General features: G+C 39.5%; 1 protein-coding gene, 1 long non-coding RNA gene and 1 pseudogene across 6 annotated transcripts in view; 1 reads left to right on the top strand and 2 right to left on the bottom strand.

Moving 5' to 3' along the window:
• Positions 1 to 23,693, top strand: part of znf385b (zinc finger protein 385B) — a 304,135-nt gene that overhangs the window by 164,974 nt on the left and 115,468 nt on the right. The window lies entirely within an intron of this gene.
• LOC134293931 (uncharacterized) lies at positions 4,503 to 6,943 on the bottom strand. The gene is made up of 2 exons (XR_010000891.1): positions 6,827 to 6,943; positions 4,503 to 4,782 (listed from the first exon to the last, which is right to left on the bottom strand). It is a non-coding gene; the product is annotated as an uncharacterized LOC134293931 (long non-coding RNA).
• LOC100558562 (dnaJ homolog subfamily B member 13-like) lies at positions 19,027 to 20,064 on the bottom strand (annotated as a pseudogene).

Raw genomic sequence — 23,693 nt, 5'->3', positions numbered from 1 at the left:
AGGTCAGAAATGGTCCAATAGCGGAGAGAATAGAGCACACCCTCCAGATGTTTTGGATTTCAACTACTGCCTGTTAAGAATTGTAGAAGTCCAAAACACCTGGAGGGCCAAAGTTTGCCCATCCCTGGACTAGAGGGATCAGAGCTGCTTTTAGGTTCTTCTGGGGTTGTACCAAACTTTTGTCTGTTGCCACTCTACATATAGGAGTGGATGATTTGTTTTTTGATAAAAGTTAAGGTACAGTACTCACACCAGTGGAGACCAGTGGAGAGGGCGACCCTGGTTTGGGGGTTTGATGCTTTTGATCAAAATTTCTAGATTTTTTACAAAAGTATATAGGGTGATCAACAAAAATAGCTGGCATGAGTTACATTATGGCAAGAGCAGATTGAGGAGAGTGTATTCGGGGAGGAAGGAAGAGGAGCAACAGCCAGGTAATGAGAAATATGCAGAACACCATATTAATCAAGGAGGTTTGTAGTCTCTGAAAACCCTTCCTGACACAAGAAAACAGCTGTGCAAGTAAGAAGGTTCAGCTGAGGCTTGATACACTTAATATATTTCTCAATATAACAAAGTTGTAAAACACTCTCAAACCTTCAAGTCATGAGTGCTTTGTGGAATAAAAATAAAGGAATCGTTTTGCTTTCTTGTAATCCATTTATATTGCTTGTTAATCTCCATCTTATTTAGCACCTGCTCTGCCTAGGAAATTTATAGACTGGTAGGACTCCTGTGAGTTCTTCCTAAGTTTAAAGGGATGGTTAATACTTCTTGAACTTGTATCCCAATATCAGTTATTTTTCAGCAAGGAGAAAACTTTAGGCTTCTGTTGCAGGATGCATGAAAATCCTTCTCCTCTCAAGACCTCAACACATGAAGGTCCAGAAGCTGACGGACAGTGGGGGAACCATGGAGCCGCATTCTGCTTTTGTCCCCTTACAGTTGTGGGTCATGGGTTGCCATCTCACAATGTTTCCCTGCTGTCCCAATCTTCCTTTTATGCCGTCTCCAGCTTCTTCTGTGCAGAGTCAGGTAGTCACCCGACTCCTCAGGGCTCAGTCTCTCTGTGCTGCTGGCCTGCTACTGACATGGAGCCCAATGGAGCCCCACCAGATGTAGCCCTGCATCATTTGATGGGCTCCAGCAGACTCTGTCCCAACAGCATGCCAGCAGCATGCAGAGATGGGGAAAACCAGCCATCTGATGAGGTCGTCAGTCTGCTTCTATATAGAAACCAGAAGGATAAATTGGGCTGTTCATGACACCTCTAAATGATGATGAATCACCATCATTCATTTTTTTTCATTAACCTTTTGGCCATTTTCTGACAGTTATCTTATTATGCCTACATAGGGCAAGCATGGAGAATGAGGTGAAGGAAAGAGCTGGTGAGCCAGATATGCTACATAATTGTTGCCTTTATGAAACATCTCATAGTAAATGGACTGAACATAAATATGAAGGAGCAGGATCTATCCAGTGAACCCCGGTTTTGTCTGTCAAATTGCTAGGTGGTTACTTGTAAGAATGCAAACATTTCAGTTTCCTGATGTTGTCTCAGTCATATTCAGTAGAACAGCCAAAAATGACTGAAACAAGGGGTGAGTAAAGGATAGAAGTTGTTTTTTCTGGCTCCCCCAGAATTGTTAGGTATTGTAAGTGGGGTATTCAGAAAACCAGGATTTTTCCTCTTTTATGAGAGGCAGCTGTAAACTGTGTTTTTGAAAGCTCATATATTCAAAACACCTGATGCCCTCCCTCAGGCATTGTTTTGCCAAAGCTTCTGCATATCTAATTGATGAACCCAAACTGTCACCTCTTTATAGATGATCCCTCTCAGGGCTGTAGCCAAGGGGGGTTGGTTTGGGGTTCAACCCAGTTTTTTTTTTTTTAAAAAAAAAACCTGGTTTACTCATGAATTTTAATTGATTAACCAAATCCCCATGAGTATCCACTGAAGTTTATCAGTGGAGCCTGATTTCTAAATTATTTTGCATTATGGAACTACTCTTCATGATTCGCTAAATAAAGTTTCAATCCCCCCCCCAATGTTTTTTCTGGCTATGGTCCTGACCCCTCTAATCTCTAATTTTTCTCTGATTGAAGGCTGATCCAAACTTTTTAAGGTTAGAATTGGTATCCTGGTTGTTGGCTTTATTTCTGTGACTTCAACAACTGCCCAATATATGGAGTAGTGAATGTTCCTCTTTATATGCCAATACAAAATGAATTTGAAAAGTTTCACCAGCCTACATTTCAGTTCCTGCATAAGCAAACATATGCCATATTCATTTAGCAATACTCATGGATTAAAGGCTTCAGAGATCTGTTTTTGTATTGGCTGGAAAACATGGACAACATATTGACAAAGCTATGCATAGTTAATTTTTGATAAATGAGTAATCAAAATACAGTACCACCAGTAACCCAGTTTCCCCCTCCAAATCAGAACTTTAGATACATTCACATTGCCTTTTTTTGGTAACCATCAGATATCAGCCCAAGACTTTCCACTCTATGATCAATAAAAATGTTCTTCTCAAACTCAGAAGTTATACCAACAAAGCAGGGCAGTAGAAAATTTTAACAAGCTATGAAAAAACTGTTATGACAATGAGAACAGGCTGAAGAAACCTATTACAATTATATCAAATTATACATCACAAACTAAGTTATTTTAATATAATTAATACTATCCTTTGCAACTCATTGTAAGGATCCTGAATGAAATTTTTTGAGTGTGATGGCTTTAGTAACTGCTCAAGTTGCTTTCCTTTTCTACACCAATTGACTTTTTTATAACTCAACTGAATTTTATGCTGTTACATCAGGAATTAACCTGGCCCTATCCTTTACTGAAATAGGTTAAAAAACATAGTCCACAAATTCCAGGGTTATCCTGATTGCACCCTTTCTTTTGTCTTTATCCAACTTGTTTCCTGCTGACACATTTTATATTGTTATAAAGGCAATAAAGAATCCTGCAATGTGGGCTAAACAGATCCTTTAATGCTTACCTTGGTTATAAGATTATAGCCCATGACAGTGCTTAGGCGTTAGATGTGAAACGACATATCTTGGCATAAATAATTCTATCATTTTACCATAGTGCTTTTGTGATAGTTAGTGCTAAGAGACAGCAGGCAAGCGATAAGCCTGAACAAATCCTACTCCCTGACACCACTGCTTAGATCTAATTACAGTTGAGGAGATGGTTTGCAACTTGACTCCGGAAAGAGGGCAACCTATCCAATGACATCATCAGACCAAATATAAATTAAAGGCCTGACACTATAAGATGTTTATACTGTTACTACACAGAGATTAGAGAGCTCACTTTCCTTCGCTCACTCTTGCACTCATACCTTGATTTGTGGTAAGAAGTTGGGTTGTCCAGGATAATGCATTGAAACAACAATCTCCAAACTACTGCAGAGAAATGGGTGAAACATATGAAATCAGAGCTTAGGAAAATCATTTAAATGGACTACAGTACCCAAAATCTCCCAATACATGTCTATGCTGGTTGGAAGATTCTGGGAACTCTACTGAATAAACTCCAGTAAGAATTACTAGCCAATAAAGCTTTTCCAGAATTTAGCAGATACCACCTTTTGACTTCATAACAATAGGAAGAGAAGGCTGAGGGGAGACATGATAGCCATGTACAAATATGTGAGGGAAGTCATAGGGAGGAGGGAGCAAGCTTGTTTTTTGCTGCCCTGGAGACTAAGATGCGGATCAATAGCTTTAAACTACAGGAAAAAAGATTCCACCTGAACATCAGGAAGAACTTCCTCACTGTGAGGGCTGTTTGGCAGTGGAACTCTCTCCCCTGGACAGTGGTGGAGGCTCCTTCTTTGGAGGCTTTTAAGCAAAGGCTGGATGGCCATCTGTCGGGGGTGCTTTGAATGAGATTTTCCTGCTTCTTGGCAGAGGGTTGGACTGGATGGCCCATGAGGTCTCTTCCAACTCTACGGTTCTATGACTCTATGACTCTAGGAGTACACTTTTCAATTTTGGAATGCACACTGGAATGCATACTTATTGCAGTGTTTGATCAAGGGCAACTCTCTCTGCCTGCTACAGAAACAAAGGACCTCATCATATTGAGGTCACAATTGCGGGGAATAGCAGGGGGATTTGCCATGAATTGTGACAAATCTGGCATGGAGATCCTCTCATTCCGTGGCCCGCATTGCCCCTTACCTCATCCCATTCTTCTCCATGCCTGAATTGAGGTCGAACTATCATAACAGACAGCACCGACAACACGGGAGGCTTCCCATGTTGTCGGTTCTGCCTGTTATGACAATTCGATCTTGATTCAGACACAGAGCCCTGCTGGAAATAGATCTACATCATGTGATGGGATCCAGTGGACTCCGTGCCTGTAGTGATGTCGAACTGTCATAGGATGGGAGATTTTGCCCATGTGATGAAGTCCAAAGCCTTTGGAGAGAGATATATGGTTTAAAATAGGGAAGCACTTCCCCAAATCCAGGCTGGAAGAATGTTTATCCACTGAGGCTGCCAAAGTCAAAGGAACCACTCAGGTAACTCTGTCAGGGTGCATCTATACTGTTAAATTAATGCAGTTCAATGTGCTTTTGGACTGCTGATGGCTTTCTTCAAAATCAGTCCTTGAAGGAACAACATAGGTCTCTTCATGAGTGAAAAGTGGTGATGCTCCCAATCTGGGAAAGCAAAAAAGAACAATTATTTCCTCTTGCTTTTGAGTGGTTTTGGAAGTACCTTCTGTAAACTGCTGATCTGATTCTGAAAAAAATGGAAATAATTTAAAAGCACTCTCAGAAACTGTTCTAGAAGATGTCCAATCAATCAATCATTCATTCAAATAAACAATCAGTTCCTCATTGACTTCAGTATTAGTAGATTTACTGTGAAAAATTATGACGCAATAAATCTGCTAGTCTTTAAGATGGCACATTGCTCTCAGGATGAATGTAATTTGGCACATCTTAAACATCTCAGCTACAGACTAATTACAGAAATCTTGTTGATAATGATAGACAGATATTAGTCATTGTGTACGATGCTCACATGAAGTGGCTGACTGCATTATAACAAGAGGCTTGATTTTATTGACGGAAATCTTTAGGTGGCAGTGGGGAAGTATGTAAGCTACCTTGAGGGTGTTTGGTTTAGGAATAAAGCAGGACAATATTGTGCGTAAGATAAGAGGCATTCCTGATATTATTACTGCTATCATTTTTGGTGATATGTTGCACTTTTGTGTCCCCGTGATCTCCTTGAATTTCCTATTCAATTTCCTTGTTATTGTGGATACAAATAGTAGATTGAAGAAGATTCCTGGCATTGTTAAATAAGCATAGATTTTTTTCTAGATCAGTCATTTACAGCCTGTAGTAGTGAAACAGATGATGTTTCAGAAATGGAACAGATGTCCAGGTGCAGAAATGAACATCCAGCTAGATGCTGAGAGCACAAATATTGTGGTAGCTGTACATTTAAGAAATAACTCACATTCTGGTAAAATCTTACTGAAGTTCCTCTGCTAATTTAGGTGTGAACAACTTCCTCAGTAGGAACTCAAATATATAATGAACTAGCTTGGGGACCCAGTGGTGCCCGGGTTATTAGAAGAAAGAATTGATTGTTTTGGGATGTTAGGTAATATCACTGAAGTTTGGTCCAAATCCGTCGTTGACTGTGTTCAGTGCTTTCTGGATAAGGGTGAACTACAGCTCCCATATGCCAAGGACAATAACACCCAAACCCTGCCTGTATGCACAGATGGCCATGTTAGGTCTTTGTGCCACGTTTGGTGCAGATCTGTTGTCAGCTGGGTTCATGGCTTGCTGGATAAGGGTGAACTACAATTCCCAGATCTGTGGTCAGTCACCCCGAAACCAGGCCTGTATGCACAGTTAGCCATGCTGGATGTGTGTGCCAAATTTGGTTCAGTGCTCTCTGGATAAGGGTGAACTATAACTCCCAAATCAAGGTCCATTCCAACTAACCCCTGCAATTGTCATGGGGCTTCTCTGTGCCAAGTTTAGTCCCAGTCCATTGTCAGTGGGGTCACAATATCAGTGAAGGTACTACAAGTCCCATCATCCATAGCAAGTGTGGTCCAGATGCATCGTTGGTTGGGTTAACAGTGGTCTTTGGATATGTCGGTCAAGTACAACTCTTGTAAATCATGGTGAATTCTCCCCAAGCCTCTTATTCAGTTGCTGATCAAGTCCTCTTTTTGCTATGTGTGGTAGGAAAGAGTAGGAGATGCTTAAGGAAGAGTCAGTGGGTGTGATCATGAAAATTAAGGAATCCTGGGATGTCCATTCTGGAGGAGAAACAGAACATCTAGGATGAAATTGTCCTTGCATGAAAGCCTTCACTTGGATTGGGAGGGGGCAGAATTGTGTTTGTGAAGGACTCTGGCAGGGTTTGGGCTACATACATGTTCATGGCGCTCACTATAACCTGCAATATCCTAGGAGGGAGTTACTTGGTTGCTCCTCAGCACTGGGAACTATGGCCTGTTTCTGGAGGCCAGAGGGTGGCTGTGTGAGTGGACACCCATGCCACATACACACATATAGATCTTCACTTTTATTTGTGTATAGATTTGTCACAGTAACAAGTAGAAATAACAAGTTTGCATTTTGCAGATGAAATTTAGAATGCTGTATTGGGATAATAATCAAGAATGAAGATGTAGGAGTAATTCATTGTTCAGTGATTTACAATTACAATCAGCCCTCTGCATTTGCTGGGTTAGGGATACAGGATTCCTGCAAAAGTGGGAAAACTTGAATTAAAAAATACTATTTTTTACCTGAGATAACACCTTTCTAGATTGTTTGGGTCTTCCAAACAACGTTCTCTGGAGATAAACACAATGGAAGACTTAGGAAATCCCTGAGAGATGTATCCATAGAATTATTCCAAGGGATCTAGAGATTTCCAAAGAGAACATTTCAATCAAAATGGCAAAAGTTGAACCCATGAATGTGGAAGACCAACTGTAGTCAATCCTGAGCTTTGAAAATGATTCTGCCTTTAAAGTCAGTTTAAAGGGGTAATTTTTAATGAAGTATTTCCAATGTAATTAAGGTTCTGACCTTAAAAAGACCTGGGCAATCTCACATAACCCCAAACATCCAACTGTGAATGAATCTTTATAGATTCTCCTTCTCACCTCCTTGGTGATCCATTACACCAGCCAATAGCATATGCCAAAATTTACCAGGGCCCCCAGCACAAATGGACACTGGGACTCAGAGACATTCTGGAGTAATAAACTATGGCAGTGGCAAACCCTGCCTCTCTGTTTCATGCCAGGCTGAGCACCATTGCCGATTGCCAGTTGGCTGGATAAGCTCATGAAGACAAGCTGCAGGTGGCGAAGTGGATTACAGCACTCCGGCCAGCCTTCAGCATTTCAGCACTGAATGAAGCAGCCATGAACACTGGCGCTGATTGTATTTGGGCGGGAAGCAAAAACGTTCCCTCTGGTAGAAAAATGTCTGTTTGAAGATTTCACATCCTTGAAATCAAAAGATGTCTTAGATACATTTTCCAAGGGTCACAAGTGTTTGGTGACAGATAATTAAAGTCTATCTGATACTTTACATCTCTGAAGAGGCTGGGAATGGTGTGTTGAATTTTCCCCCCAAAAAACACTTTTTAAAAGTCTTCCATTTTCACCCCATGGCTAATACAGCAAAAAAATTTAAAGAGAGAAAAAAATTGGGTAAAATGATATGACAGTTTATAGCAAGGCTGCAGCCTGTAGAGAATATAACAAAACATGTGCCTTCTTTCACCTGCTTGCTAACTGACAGCTCCTATGTAGGAGAATGAACGGGTATAAACTGAACATTAAAAAGGTAATGTAAGAAAGACAGTGGTGGAGAATGTCATTTGCTATGGATGCTTTATTCTTATAACTTTAAGATATCTCTGATTTTTTAAAAAAGATAACTGTAATACAGATCTGTAGATGATTATGCAGAAGTTTGCTTGTGATTCATAGGTTTGCTCAGGTAAAGGTAAATATTAAGTCCTGTTTCTATCCAAGTATAGTTTACCTTCCAACATTTCACAGATGGAAATGGGGACACAATCAAAAGGAAAGTGTGGTCAAGATGAAACCAAGGAAAAGGGATACTGTTCCATTATCCGGGCAGAGGCCAAAAGGGAGTGCTAGACAGAGAAGGATAGTACATTTTACAGGGGAGAGGGGGTTTGAAGGAATAAAACCATTTCCCTCTGTTTTTCTGTTATTCCCCCCATCCATGTCACTGTTGTGGAAACAACCCTGTTTTATGAAATGGGGAGGGGAAATTACCAGTGAAAACGGGGGGAAAATTTTCCTCCTTCAATAACCCCCCATAAAATAGACTATCCTTTTCTGTCTAGCGTCCACCTGGATAATGGAACAGTACTGGAAAAAGCACTAGATAGGACTCGCTGCAGCAGTTTGCTTTTGTATGAGCCTACAGGGAAGAAAAGGATTCTGCCTCCTCCTATCCCTTCCCTTCTACTGAGTTAACTGCATGCAAGCTATCTTTGCACTTTGAACTCTGCTTGCAGCAACTGAAACAAAGGATAAAAGGAAAGTGTGAGAAGGAGAAACAGTTGAAAAAGTTCACTGACAGAGAATTAATTGGTGCTTTCTTTGCCAGATTGGGATAGTTAGAGGGTATGGCACAGCACTTTTAAAATCTTGTTGATTTCAGTGAGCGAGTTGTTGAATGGCATTGAGTTCACAAAAAGTTGAGTTTTCTCTTTGTAATTCATGTGCTTTGTAAAGTGTCATGCATTTTGTTGCTACTGTATTGCTGGTGGCAGCCAACTAGTAATGGCATAGCATTAAGATGGTAAAATCGCATTCTATAGATATATCCCTTACTTATTACCTTACTGGTAATTGCAGACACCATAATGAAAGAGTTATATCCTTTGTGAATTTGAAATGCTTCATTATATAACAGTGGTTCTCAACCTGGGGTCCCCAGATGTTTTTGGCCTACAACTCCCAGAAATCCCAGCCAGTTTACCAACTGTTAGGATTTCTGGGAGTTGAAGATCAAAAACATCTGGGGGCCCCAGGTTGAGAATCACTGTTATAGAGTGCTACCAGTCAGAAAACTTTGTCTTTATATCCTTCATTGATTTATTTAGGAAAAATGAGAGGAAAACTTGTGAGATGTTACAAATGGATAATGACATCCTTTGGACTCTTTCACGACTCGCATAAGATTCCATGAGTGATTACAGAATGAAGGTCTCTCAGTAGCCTTAGCATATTTTCCACCTGTGTGTGTTTATACATAAATCTTTGTTCACATAATGCAACTTTTCTTGAAGAAAACTACACAAACGTAATGTTTCTGCCTTCTCCAAGATTTTGCCACTGTTTTCTGGATGATGGATCAGACTGAATATTTATGATCTTCCTGAATTCCATATTCCTTGCTATGTCTTCATTTGTTATCTCCAGCCTATGTGTATATTTAAAATAAGAATTCAGTCATAATGTCAAAGTTCACTCCAGGCTGGTTTTAATTACTCCACTGCATAGCAAATGAATCAAGTGCAAAACTAGGTATTCGGCTGCCGTGCCGGCATATTACTGAGAGAATATAACTATGTGACTACATTAGAGCAGCCATTGGTAAATCCAATTGCAAACATATTTACAATTTTTTGATAGAAACAGAATGAACATCGATCTTGTTACCATTGAATTAATTGAATTGTATTTTAGGCAAGTTGTCTCTAGGTCTACAAAGGTAAAAGATATTATTAATAAAAATAAATGTTCATATTTGAAAAATGAACCTTATTCTAACACATTTTCTCTATTTTTCATGGCACTTCATGTATATCTGCACTTAAGAAACCATTAGCGTTACCCTTCTTTATAATTCTGTATTGTAGAATAAAAATTTAAAAGCAAAAGGATGGGCAATGTGATATCTAGCAGATATCTATCAGTCTATAACTGAATTATACAAAGTATACAAATTTAACTAGAATACTTACTTCAGAAAATTCAGATTGATTCTGAATGAAATCGTGTTATTTACTTTTGTGGCACTTAATGAATGCTGGGAAAGCTAGTCAAAATGGGATGCAAATCTTGTGTGTGTGTGTGTGTGTGTGTGTGTGTGTGTTGTTCCTTTTAACATACCTATAATGCTGGCCTTACATCACAATCTATAAACTTGTAGCAACACTACATCCTGAACTTGGATTTGCTAATTATATGGCCAGTCGTATGAAAATTTATTCTGAACCATGTCTCACTTTGTTCATTAGGGCTTCCTTCCAAACTAGTGTTTACAATGTATGGGAGATTTCCTCCTGAAGGTTTGAAGTACTTATAAGGCTATCACCCTAATTATTTAAAAATGTGTTATGTAAATTTTCTTCCTTCCCATAAGAAATTGTTTGGGATGTTGATATGTCCTATGGATAAATTCAGGGTCATTCTGCGAAAGGGAAAGCACCAATGTCAACTCAGGGGAGCAGTCACCTAGGGGTGCTGCCACCATTTCCCACTGAGGCATTCAAAAAGGCCAAAAGCCATGGCAGATAGAGTTGAAGGATTTGGTGCTTCTTTTAGGTTCTCCTGGGATGAACTAATACTAATACTAATAATAATAATAATATATTTATACCCCACCACATCTCCCTGAAGGAACTCAGGGTGGTTCACAGAAGCACTCCATGTGCCGCATATAAACAACAATACATACATATATACACAGTGACATAAGTATAAAAACAACAATGCACATAAAATCCCAACTAAATTCTTGCCTTTCACCATTCTACTCAGAGGAGGGAACGGTTCCTTTTTGATAAGAGTTAAGATACTGTACTTTCACTGAACTATGGCTTAGTCAATCCAGATTTTTGGAGTTCATTTTGACTAAAATTTCTAAACTTATACAGGAGTATATAGGGTACTTGCTTTAAGAGTGATCCCAAGCACAATAAGACATTATTTGTGGCACAGTTTCATTGCTTCATCTGCATTAAATGTTTATTTGCATGAATGTACAATGGATATGATAGGTAAGATGGTCTGGAATCATCTCAGAGCTGTAAACATAAATCTTAGCATCCAGGGGGCATGAGTAAAAAGATCTTGGAGAAACTAGAATCCTAGTTTACAAGTTTACATCTACAGTGTACTTTCTTTCTTATTGCATTCAAGCCATATATTACAGTATTGTTGAGCGATTTCAGCTGACCACAAAAGTCAGGGATTCAGAGCTCAGTATGCTTCACTACTGCAAAGGCAGATCGGGAAACAAACCAGATTAGATGGCAATGTACAGAAGTTTATTGTTTCTTGTGAGAAAGGATATCAGTACAGAGTCTGTGTTGCCCTCCATGGTAGGAAAAAGAAACAGCGGTGGTTGGATAGTTTAGAATCCAAGTCCATTTAAATGTCCGCTCCTGTGAGGGATGCGAATCCAGGAATTTGTTGACATTAAATGCAAATATTCCCATGATTAACTTAATGTTTAGTCCAGGTAAACACAAAGAGACAGTCTGGAAAACACAAAAGGGTGATTGAGATTACTTCATGAAACAATGGTCTGGTCTTGCCCACAGCGGGTTCGCTAGTGTGTATTAGCTGATGGCTCCATCTCATCAATGGAAGCCAGGAAGTTTCCCAGCACATTAATAAAGAAAAGGTTTGTCAATGGGAGGTAGTTTTAGTTTAAAGAAACACAATGAAAATCCCATCAGTGGGCTTGGACACCCCCAGGCATGCATACATTAGCCGGCTTAGCCCATTTCCTGGCCCAAGGCATGATATTAAGCAAGGTGGTTTTACACTTTAAGAATTAATTTCATTTGATACAGTTGTATAATTTCACAAAGGTAGATTTCATATACAAAAGGAAATGATGCTGGTCAGATATTTCTTGAGTTGGGGAAGAACAGCATTTCGTCATTGCAAAACTGATAAAAAGAAAAAAGAAAATGCATTAATGTTTAATTTCTGCTTGGTTGTGTTTATTATCAGGGGGGGGGGGGGGGGGGGTCAATTACTTGTTAACAGTAATTTCAAATGCTTGGGTGGATAAGAAGGCCACAAACATCACTATGGCATTTCCATAAAGCTCTCTTTCCCAGATTTCAGAAGGAAAGATGAGTTTGTCTGTTTCAATGTAAAAGGGCGTGAGGAAGGAATCTAGTGCCAACTTTCTGACAAGCTGATTTATTTTGTATCTGAGGAAGTGGTTTCTATACCATGTTGGTGTAGAAACAATACCGTGTTTCCCCGAAAATAAGACAGTGTCTTATATTAATTTTTGCTCCCAAAGATGCTCTAGGTCTTATTTTCAGGGGATGTCTTATTTTTCCATGAAGAAGAATTCACATTAATTGTTGAACAAAAAAATGAACATTTATTATATACTGTACATTAGTTGTCATCACAAACCAGCATAGCTAGACAAACTGTGAATCCTATCAAGAATTTCTTGTTACTACCATTAATTCCATGTCCAACACTCTACGGTACGTACATTTACCGATCCTGCATGCTCTGGTGTTCGGTTCGGCGGGCATGCTTCCAAACAAAAATTTTGCTAGGTCTTACTTTCAGGGGAGGCCTTATATTTAGCATTTCAGCAAAACCTCTACTAGGTCTTATTTTCTGGGGATGTCTTATTTTAGGGGAAGCAGGGTACAAATTTTTTTGAGATTGTGATACACACAGAAACTAGGAAGCAACTGAAATTGAAACAATTTAAATTATAGCTTTTATAACAAACAAAGAAAGTACAGTTTATGCTGGGAGTGGCCACATTTTTTTCAGAAGCGAGTATGGGTTAAGTGAATTGAACATAAGAAAACAGAAAGAGATTTGTGTAAACAACTTGTCTGCCCGGTGAAATCCTGAAGAGCCACTCACAGCGAAGTAAACTATACTCAGGAATGATGTGAGTCAATAAACTGCAACCTCCACTGTTCCTGCAGATACATACCTGTGCAAATCTCATAAATTTAAGGTTTTAAAAATCCACACAGGTCATCAGTCCACAGGGATGAACGTGGGAACATTTAAATGAGAGCAACGGATCCTTGTGGGCCCTTATAAAACAAATTCATTGAAAGACCTGTGCCACAGAACATAGCACACCACAGAAGATGACAAACTATAACGTGCTGCTCATCTTTCTTCCCTAGTCTTCTCCTTTCTGCCTCACTTCTCTTTTCCCTCCCCCCCCCCCCCCCCCCGCCGCCTGCTCCTTTTTCTCACAAAACCTGAATTGTTACAAGCAATTTGCACGAAGTAAAATTGCAAAACTGAAGTGGGGAAAGGGTGGGAGGTTGGTGGGCAAAGAGGGAAAATGTGGGCTTGTAATTAAACGTGTAAGAAGCCTGAAGATCTAAACAAGATGTTAAAGAACACATACACAAAGACCCTTTTCAAACAGATAATATGCAGCCTGCATACAACTAAAAGTGAGAATGTACATGAAGAAAATTTTATTTCTTCCATAAAAAATAGTTGTTAAAATAGCCCGAACAGCATGAATGGGAAAGGGCTGGGGAAAATAAGAGATGCATCGACACTATAGAATTAATGCAGTTTGACACTGCCCTAACAACACCACTTTTACTGCTATGGCTCAGTGCTATGAAATCATGCGATTTATAATTTTGTTAGGCATCAGCATTCATTGACAGAAGGCTAAAGACCTTATAAAACTTCTTCTCCCATGGTTCCACAGCTTCCACGCAGCTGAATAAAATCCCACATTCTCTGCTTCGAACTGGGATATATGGTAGTGTGGGCTTAGATAACCCAGTTCAAATATTGTGGGATTTTCTGCCTTGATATTATATGGCTGTGTGGAAGGGCCCTGAGCTATGACAATGAAAGTGGTGTCAAACTTTAGTAGTTCTACAGTGTAGATGCACCCAAGATCAGAATTCAAAGGTGTTGTGTTGAGATTGAATCTTTTCAACCCCCCTTTCCTATGACCATATCTTATACTTTGTATGTCAACAAAGAGGCTGAAAGATGAATTAGTCCTCTCCCCTTCCCCCTTGAATGGACAAAAGTATACCTTGCCTCTAGCCCAGTGGTTCTCAACCTGTGAGACCCCAGGTGTTTTGGCCTACAACTTCAAGAAATCCCAGCCAGTTTACCAACTGATAGGATTTCTGGGAGTTGAAGGCCAAAACATCTGAGGACCCACAAGTTGAGAACCACTACTCTAGCCGAACATTACAGGATGAATGAGTAACATTTATGCTTTAGTATAGGGGTGACTGACATGTAGTTTTTGTTGTATAATATTTATTTAGTGCATATAGCTACGCTGGTAAGGCAGGTTACAAATCTTTAGAATGGATATTTGTTCCCAGTGTTTACTAATACCTTTAAAAGCAGTCTGTGTTTTGCACGCTAAATTGTCCTTATCACTAAAATGCTAATTAAATTGTAAACATCTGTTACATTCATAATTATAATAAACATTGGCAGCTACATCTTTCTTGTGCCAGTGTTCTTTCTTGCTTAGGTCCAATTTGCATACAAATTTGATTGGGCATTGGTGTAAATGTATCTGACCTTTAGAGGAACCGCTGGCAGAATTCTGCTTTTGATGTGATCATTCTTGATGGGATTGAATGGAGCCAGCCCCTCTGGTTATCTTTAACTTGGTAGTATTGTCAGGAATATTCAGGGAGGAAGAGGGAAACACTTGCCTGACAGTGGCCTCAGAACAAAAAGAAACTGGGAAATGCTAATATATATATTTGCTAGTGCAAGCCTTTCTTCTTTGGCTATGACTTTATACGGGGTTATCAGTGATAGTAGTCAATCAGTAGTGGCCGGTGTCAGGGCTGTAGCCGGGGGGGGGGGATGTTAGGGGTTCAACCCCCCCCCCCCCGAAACTTTTCAGGTTTAAAAAAAACCCTAGTTTACTCATGAATTTTAACTGCTTAACCAAATCCCTATGAGTGTCCACTGAAGTTTATTGATGGATTCTGATTTCAAAATTATTTTGCATTATGGAACTACTCTTCATGATTCGCTAAAAAAAATTCACCCCCCCCCCCCCCCCCACACACACACACACACAATGTTTCTGGTTATGGCCCCGGCCAATGGCTTTTATGCCATTGACACAATTATCCTGTATACTCATGTGTAAGTCTAGAAATTTTATTCACAAAATAACCCAAAAGAACTGGATCAGCATATCCACGGGTCTCTGGGAGTCCTGCACCTTAACTCTTATTGAGAAAGGAACTATGTTCTTATCTGAATGGTGTAAGGCAGTGGTTCTCACCCTGTGGGTCCCCAGATGTTTTGGTCTTCAACTCCCAGAAATCCTAACAACTGGTAAACTAGCTGGGATTTCTGGGAGTTGTAAGCCAAAACACCTGGGCACCCACAGGTTGAGAACCACTGGTGTAAGGCAAGAGCTTATTCCATTCCTTGAGAACCTAAAAGAAACACCAACCTCCTCTATTATCTGCCATGGCACTGCTTCTGATCCTTTTGAATGCCTGGACAGGGAAATGGTTGTAGTGGCACCAGAGGCTGCATAAGTGCTTTCCTTTCTCTGTGGAATGTCCCTCAACTTATCCATGGGTCATATCAAGAATTTTGATCCTAAAACCTGCCCTTGACTTATACATGTCCATGTCCATTTATATAAAGGTATATGCAACACTTCACACTGAATTGTAGTCCAAACTTTAAACTATCCAAGGAGATAGGCCAATTTAGAGAATAAGATTTGGCACTTTGATAACTTCTTTAAAAGTTCAGATTCACTGCCCAGGTGACATGGAAGCCACTAGTTGCCACTGCCTATGAGTAAGTCCTGTTGAACATGCATTTGAGTAAAAATCATAGAATTGAGCTGTAAATTACCCTCTCTCGACTTGTTAATTTTTTTAGTTTATTCCTGGATACAAAATCCTTAGTTCAGCCTAGTTTGCACAATTTCAGTGAAGTTGCTAGGAGACACTTCTGAAGTTCTGAGAAGCTTTTAAGGAAATTTGGCAAATCATTCCTTTAACATCAATAGTGATCCAGTTTATTCTCAGGCTAGCAAGTACAGCATTACACCTGTAATAGCATCAGCACATGCTTTCTTTGAAGTAGGTTCCATTGTGTACAGTGAGATTTATTGCCAGGACTGCATTCTTAAAATATTTATTTACTTATTGTTTTTAGGAATCTGGAAAGGCATGATAAAGGTCAGGGATTTCTCTGAGCTGAAGAAGAGTTCACACACACACACACACACACACACACACACATATATATTCTTTGAGGTTGCTATCACATGGGGTATCCAAACTTATATTTACTGGGAGCTTAGCAAGAACCTCTAAATTATATTATTATGGAGGCAGATAGACTCCAACAGGAAATACTGCATCCTATTCCTCCCTCCTCAAAGCCGCTGTTTTATCCATCCTCCACTGGCCCCTTGTATAGTTTTAACCAACATCTGTTAAAATATCTAAGTTCACCCACTGTTCTTGCATCTTCCTCAACTCAGACTGTTGACTTTTCCCATTTGCCTCCATTTTCCTCTCCAAAACTCTTGTCAATATTGAATTACCAGAATTAAAATCACCAAAGAACATTCAATCCTTTTGTTTCCTCCACCCTTTTCCCAACCTTTTAAGTAGTGCTATAGTGCAATTAAGGTTTGTAAAATTGGTAAGAATATATTCCTATAAGCAAAAATAAGATTGATTGCTATTAACATGTGCTCACAGACTTCACAATGGCTGTAACAGTTCCTAATTGGGAGGATGATGTGTATTTAAATAAAGTACGTGGGTATCCTACCGGACTCAGTGGTTCTAATAACTCAGAGTAAAAGCTATTAAAACTTCAGACATTTTTCCTGCACTTTTCATTTCCTGCTGATATATTTTTCACTGCAGATTTGGAGAGGATGATATTTGCATGTTAGAGTGCCTTTAGTAAGGTTTTTTGTATTTATGAATACACTTGAATAAGCTCCTGACTTACAGATAATTAAGCACAACTGTCAATGTGCTTCTCAGGCTTATGCAAACTACAGGAACTGGCTTACTTAGAAGATTTTAAGGAAAGTTTTGCATTCGATAAACAATGGGGGAGGAAAGGGGATCATATTTTAACACATTATCTGTCAGGATGAATTCCCCACAAAGTGAGCCAGGTAAGGACATTAACAACTGATAGTTTACTTTTTAGGCTATGCCTTCCAAAGTCACTCTAGTGCCTCTAAAAAAAACCCAGATGTCAATATAGACAAAGGCAAGTTCACAAACTGCAGAACTGTGATATCAGGTCTACCAGGGATGGTTCTTGCGCTGGACAATTTTGAACAGCTATGTTGAGCAAAACTTCTGTAGAGCAAACAATGCGATAGATCAGAACAAGACCTGTAATCTGGTTAGGTATTTTTAAAAGTACCACCTGAGATATATAAAAGTATTTAAACAGTCCCCAGGTTGCCAGTTGACTCTTATTACATGCCACCTATCACTCCATAAATGAAAAATACAACAGCCAAAAAACATCATTGCTATGGCAGTTTGACACCACTAACTGCCATAGCTTAACACTTGCCATCATGGCAATTGTAGTTTTACAAGGTCTTTAGCCTTCTCTTTCAAAGAGTGCTGGTACCTCAACAAACAACAAATTCAAGGATTTTGTAACATTGAGCAATGGTAGTTAAAGTGGTGTCAAACTGCATTAATTCCACAGTATAGATACAAAGTATTAACACACAAGCTAGAAGAGACTGCATTGGTTTGCTTTTGCCTTAACCTACTGGAAAAGATGAGATTCAACCCCTAATCTGTTTCTCCCCATTAACAGAGTCAACAATACTTTTGGAATTTGAGATCAGTTTGCAGCAATTGAAATAAGTGGGAAAGTGGGTGGAGAGGAGAGAAACAGATATTTTAGAAGTGGCCAAAAATGTGCCAAGGTGAAGCAGTTGGAAGATAAATTTCATGGGATATCCAGAAATCTTCTGCCTCATGAAGCTGGCAAATATCCCTTCTTATCAAAGATGTTCCTTATTTGAGGACTGGAAAACTTCTCCTTTTACAGAGACTGAATGAGATGCCAAAAAGATTATGTATTTTAGGGTGTGTATCCTTCATAAAGACAAAAGTATGTGCGTCATGTAATTTATGAATATGTTAATTTTATGAAGAAATACATAGCTAGATAAACTGAAATCAATGCTTTTGGTATTTAAATAAACACGAACTTGTTAATTGCAGTTTCTAGATTGACAACTCAGCACATCATGAATTTCAGCTGTTCCTTATTCCTATTTTGAAAATGTAGCAACACTTAGCAGCCCTCATCATAAAACATGAAGCTCTACCTCAGATGTGGACAAAATGAGGCCCATGGACCTTTTGTGGTTATCTAGGAAGTCCAGTGACAGTCATATTTTTTACAGAAAAAAGTGGGACAATTTTTAGGACTAACCCATAGCCACCCCACTTTTTTCTCTGTAAGAACTTCAACTGGAAGCAAAAATAAAATAAAATAAATAAATCATTTTTCAGGATTTGGGTTCTCCAAGAATAGTTTTTGGCTCAAGGTGACTTTTGGTAAAACTTAAAATCAGTGCCAGTTTTGAGTAAAGGTGTCTCCTGAACCAAAATTACATGTAGGGAGGAATGTGATGAAATTACAAGGGTGCTTTTGAGTAAAAATAAAAAATGTGAGAAAGAGAGGCAGCCTTCCCATATACAAGCAGAGGCTATGCGTAATGCTTAGAAGTTGCCTCCCAGAGAGACAAGATAATAAGATGCTTTATCCCTTTCCCCACATTCTCAGAACAAAGGGACTATAGAGATCTTGTCCTGTTTCTCCTTTCTTGGGATGAATGGCTGTTCGCAGCATATAAACCAGTGTAATCTTTTGGCAAATGAAAAGTGGGACCCATCCCCACAAGAGACCTCAACATTAGTGAGCCCGAGAATACAGCTGGGACATTTTTAAAAAATAGATGATCTTTATTTCTCCTTTGGGGGTGAAATGAAACAGGCTCATGTTATCTTCATGTCAGGAGGGGTTCCCGCAGGAGGTCCTTCTTGGCGGGGGTCAGCTTTGCGGGGAAGACGATGTCAAAGTACATGAAGAGGTCCCCTTTGCAGGTGGGGTCTTGGGACAGAAGCATCCCTTCTCCCGGCACAATCTTGAAATATTTGGGGTGGACAATGTCATTGATGGGGATGTTGAGCAGGCGCTCATCCAGCGTACTTATTTCAATGGTGTACCCAATCAGAGCCTTTCCCAGTGTGATCTTGATCACATAAATCAGGTTGTCCTTGTCTTGTTTGAACTGGGGGTGGATCTTCTCTTTGACAATGAAGATTATGTCTGCTGGGATGGTATTGGGGCCCTGGTCCCCCTCTTCTGGAAAAGTGATCCTGGTCCCTTGCTTCCACCTTGGCTAGACATCAATGGTGAGGATCTTATCTTTAATGGTGGACGCGTGGCCATCTTCATTCATCATCCTGCGTGAAATCTTGATTTTTTTTGGTACACCCATAGAATAGGTCTTCCAGGGAGAGAGAAAGTTCTCGTTCACTGGGAGGGTCTTGCTTCTTCACTCACTGCCCTTGCAGGCCTCCAAAGGCCATCTTCACTTCCGCCCCTTCAGCAATGTAGAGTTCAGCAAAAGGGTTGTCTCCTCCAAAGAAATCGTGCAAGACATTCTCTGGCCTTCCATGGAATACATAGCCTTCTATCCAGGGAGTGTTAATCCCAAACTCCAGAAAAATCCCTCCTTTAAGGCCTTCTTCCGCCAATTTATCATAGACTCCTTTCTTCACTGGGTTGCTCAAGGCATCATAGACTTCTGCAATTTGCTTGAAATTCTCCTGAGCCCAAGGTGCATCATTCTTATAAGGGTACTTCAATGCTAGTTTCCAATAAGCCTTCTTGATGTCGGCGTCCTTGGGGCTTTGGGTGAGTTCCAGCACGGCGTAGTAGTCCTGCCCCATCACAGACTTCTCTGCCTTCTTTTCCCGGTTTGGGTCTACTCCACCTGCCGCAGGGTTCCTGTTGCTAGGGATGCAGCTTTAGCAAGGGTATAGTTGAGACATTTAGAGGGTTATGTATTTGGAAGGAGATTGTTAGGGTTGTGGGGAGTGGTGTCTGTTACATAGTTTTGTGAATGTTGCTATAGTAGAGTCTCACTTATCCAAGCCTCTGGATAATCCAAGCCATTTTTGTAGTCAATGTTTTCAATATATCGTGATATTTTGATGCTAAATTCGTAAATACAGTAATTACAACATAACATTACTGCGTATTGAACTACTTTTTCTGTCAAATTTGTTGTATAACATGAAGTTTTGGTGCTTAATTTGTAAAATCAAAATCTAATTTGATGTTTAATAGGCTTTTCCTTAATCCCTCCTTATTATCCAAGATATTCGCTTATCCAAGCTTCTGCCAGCCCGTTTAGCTTGGATAAGTGAGACTCTACTGTACTTATAACCTTAAGTAACAATTTTACTATATGGCTGGAAATTTCCAAGAGGAATTGTGACAGCAGTTTTTAAAAGGTATTAATATTTATTTCCAGATCAATGTAAGCCAAAACCAGAGGCATTGTGAGAGAAGCACAAAAAATAAAGTATCTGTAGCCAAAAAAATGGGGAAAAAACCTTATTGAATGACTGATGAGACTCTTCAAACAGTTAAGGATAAGTGGGAAAGTGGAAGTAAAAGGTGCCAGAATCCGTATGCAACTTTCAATAACTTCTGCCTAGGAACAAAGAGAACTATTAGAAAAATCCGTGCAAAGAAACAGAAGACTATAACAAACATTAGAACAGGAGGGCTTGTCCTCAAGAACTGAAAATCAAAAGGAAATTTAAATGAAGATTAGGGATGCTGAATGATCAACTAGGGAACCCATTGTATGATCAAAACAAAAAGACAATAGAGGCAAGACCCTTTAACAGAATCCTTCAAAACAGAATCTTTTGATGAAGAATGTATAATTTTAGAAACTGGAGTAGAACTCTCAAAATAATCATGAGAAATAAATTACCAAGGATGGCATGCATACTGATAAAGCTGTTTCAATTAAAAGAGATGGAATTCATCCCAATTCTAATAAAACTCTGCCAATAAATAAGAAAATAAAACAATGCTTCGCAGAATAGAATCAATATACATTCCAGTGCCCTAGAAAGGGGATAACTTGGATTATAGTAACCTTTGGAGTACTGTATCCATCTCCCATGCAAGCAAATCATCAAGATTTTAACCACAAAGACTGTTAACTATATATGGAATGGCAAATGGCAGACAACCAAGCTAGCGTAAGAAAAAGAGAATGCACTATCCTATTGTAAACATATTGGCGAATTGATTTTTTTTCATGTCAGGAGCAACTTGAGAAACCAGAAATTGCTTCTGGTGTGAGAGAATTGGCTGTCTGTAAGGATGTTGCCCAGGGACGCTCGGATGTTTGATGCTTTACCATCCTTGTGGGAGGCTTCTCTCATGTCCCCACAAGAAACCTATACTGAACCATAATGTGACCACAGAAGATCACCCACTGCATCAGTTGAATGGCTTCGACACAACATTTTCCCAGTGATTCAATGAGACTAGCAGTTGGATGTAGGCCACAGATATACTTTGGTTTCCAATTAAAGTTGGTTGAGACTATACATTTTCTTCACTACAAAGCCTGTATGCAGCAGCTTGATAAGACATGATCAAATAGTATGCATGTGGAATTGTGGGGCAAAGGGAAGAATTTCACTTATGTTTCTAAGAAGGAAAAAATCTGGATGCTTTGCTCAAACTTTTCATTTTGTGTACACATCATTGTGATTTGAAGGTACATGCCAGAAAAATGTGTGTGAGTATGTTTGTGGACTAGCTGCTGGTCTTGAGGAAGTCAGTCAGTTTACTCTGAAAAGCTAGGTAGTGCAATGCTTTCTCATCAAGAATTATAAGAAAATACAGAGAAGCATCCAGCAAAGGATTATAGGATGAGACTGATGGGAGTTGAGGCTGTATTGATGAACTGAGTGGAAAAGATAATGAAGCATGTGGTTCGAGCTTTAAAAATAAGAGATGGATTATGAAGCTGCGTTAGTGCTTGCCAAAATAATACAATTGATTCATTGACTGAGACTGTAAAAAAGCCAGCTATGAATTTGGCTGCTATTTCATTGGGGTTGGATAATGGCATACGTTAGATTGATATAGTTATGTGAGTACTGTGATAAATACAATTGCTTTTGGTACAGGCTATGTTTTTATGTACTCGTTTTTAAATCTTCTATTAAATATTGATTTAGTAGAAAATAATTGGATCTTCCATTACTTCCTTGATGTTATCAACAGAAATCGTGTGTCATACATTCATTGCAGAACATTATATTTCATTTACTTCCTTAGTCGGTATTGCCAGCTCTTGGTTGCTTGTTGAAGAAGGCTCTGCATATTATCATAGGCCCTTGTCTATGAATGTCCAGCCCAAACCGACCATTACAGTTGAACTCGGCACTTTACCCCAGCCCTAGTTCTCTAATATGCTTTTTGCACAAGCCCATGTCCAGCCCAACTCCTGAGCCCCCGATGGCACAGCGGGTTAAACTGCTGAGTTGCTGAACTTGCTGACCGAAAGGCTGGTGGTTCGAATTTGGGGAGCCTGGTGAGCTCCTGCTGTTAGTTCCAGCTTCTGCCAACCTAGCAGTTTGAAAACATGCAATTGTGAGTAGATCAATAGGTAACGCTCCGGCGGGAAGGTAATGGCGCTCCATGCAGTCATGCTGGCCATATGACCTATGGACAATGCTGGCTCTTTGGCTTAGAAATGGAGATGAGCACCAACCCCCAGAGTCAGACATGACTAGATTTAATGTCAGGGGAAAACCTTTACCTTTATTTTATGCCCAGCCCTCTCCAATTTCTGATCTTGCCCGCCTAATCCCTGGTTTTGGTTGTTGAAGTTTGCTTTATTTTATATTGCTTTTATATTCTGCTGTTTTAATTGTTTTAATCAGATTGCTATGTATTATTATGTTTTAAATATGTTTTTAGCTTGTAAACCTTGTTACACTGGGCTTGGTCCCACTTGTAAGCCACCCCGAGTCCCTTCGGAGAGATGGTGGCGGGATATAAAAATAAAGTTATTATTATTTTCAAGATCCTTAGTAGGTGAATGTTGAACTACAGTCACACAATATTTTTGGGGTATGCTTTTCACAGAAAATCATATAAATTGAAGGAGACTAAAGGTTATCTTGTTCATTTCCTTCGTTCGGTTTCACTATCCAGCTTGTTGTCTGTTTCCAACTTATATTTACCCTAAGGCAGTCCTGTCTTGAGTTTCTCAGCAAAATTTGTTCAGGTTTGCCATGCCTTCTTCTGGACTATGAAAGTGTTACTTGCCCAACATCACACATTGAGTTTCATGATTGATTCAAACCCTGGTCCCTTAGAGTCCTAGTCCAACATTGAAACCACTATACCATACCAGCTCTTCTCATCCAGCTGTCTCCTTATATTATGCTACTATGTTTTCCTGAAAATAAGACAGTGTCTTATATTAATTTTTGCTCCCAAAGATGTACTAGGTCTAATTTTCAGGGGATGTCTTATTTTTTTATGAAGAAGAATTCACATTTATTGT

This window comes from Anolis carolinensis, chromosome 1, assembly GCF_035594765.1.
Source record: "Anolis carolinensis isolate JA03-04 chromosome 1, rAnoCar3.1.pri, whole genome shotgun sequence".
NCBI lineage: Eukaryota > Metazoa > Chordata > Lepidosauria > Squamata > Dactyloidae > Anolis > Anolis carolinensis.
This window is presented reverse-complemented; position numbering and strand designations above follow the sequence as displayed.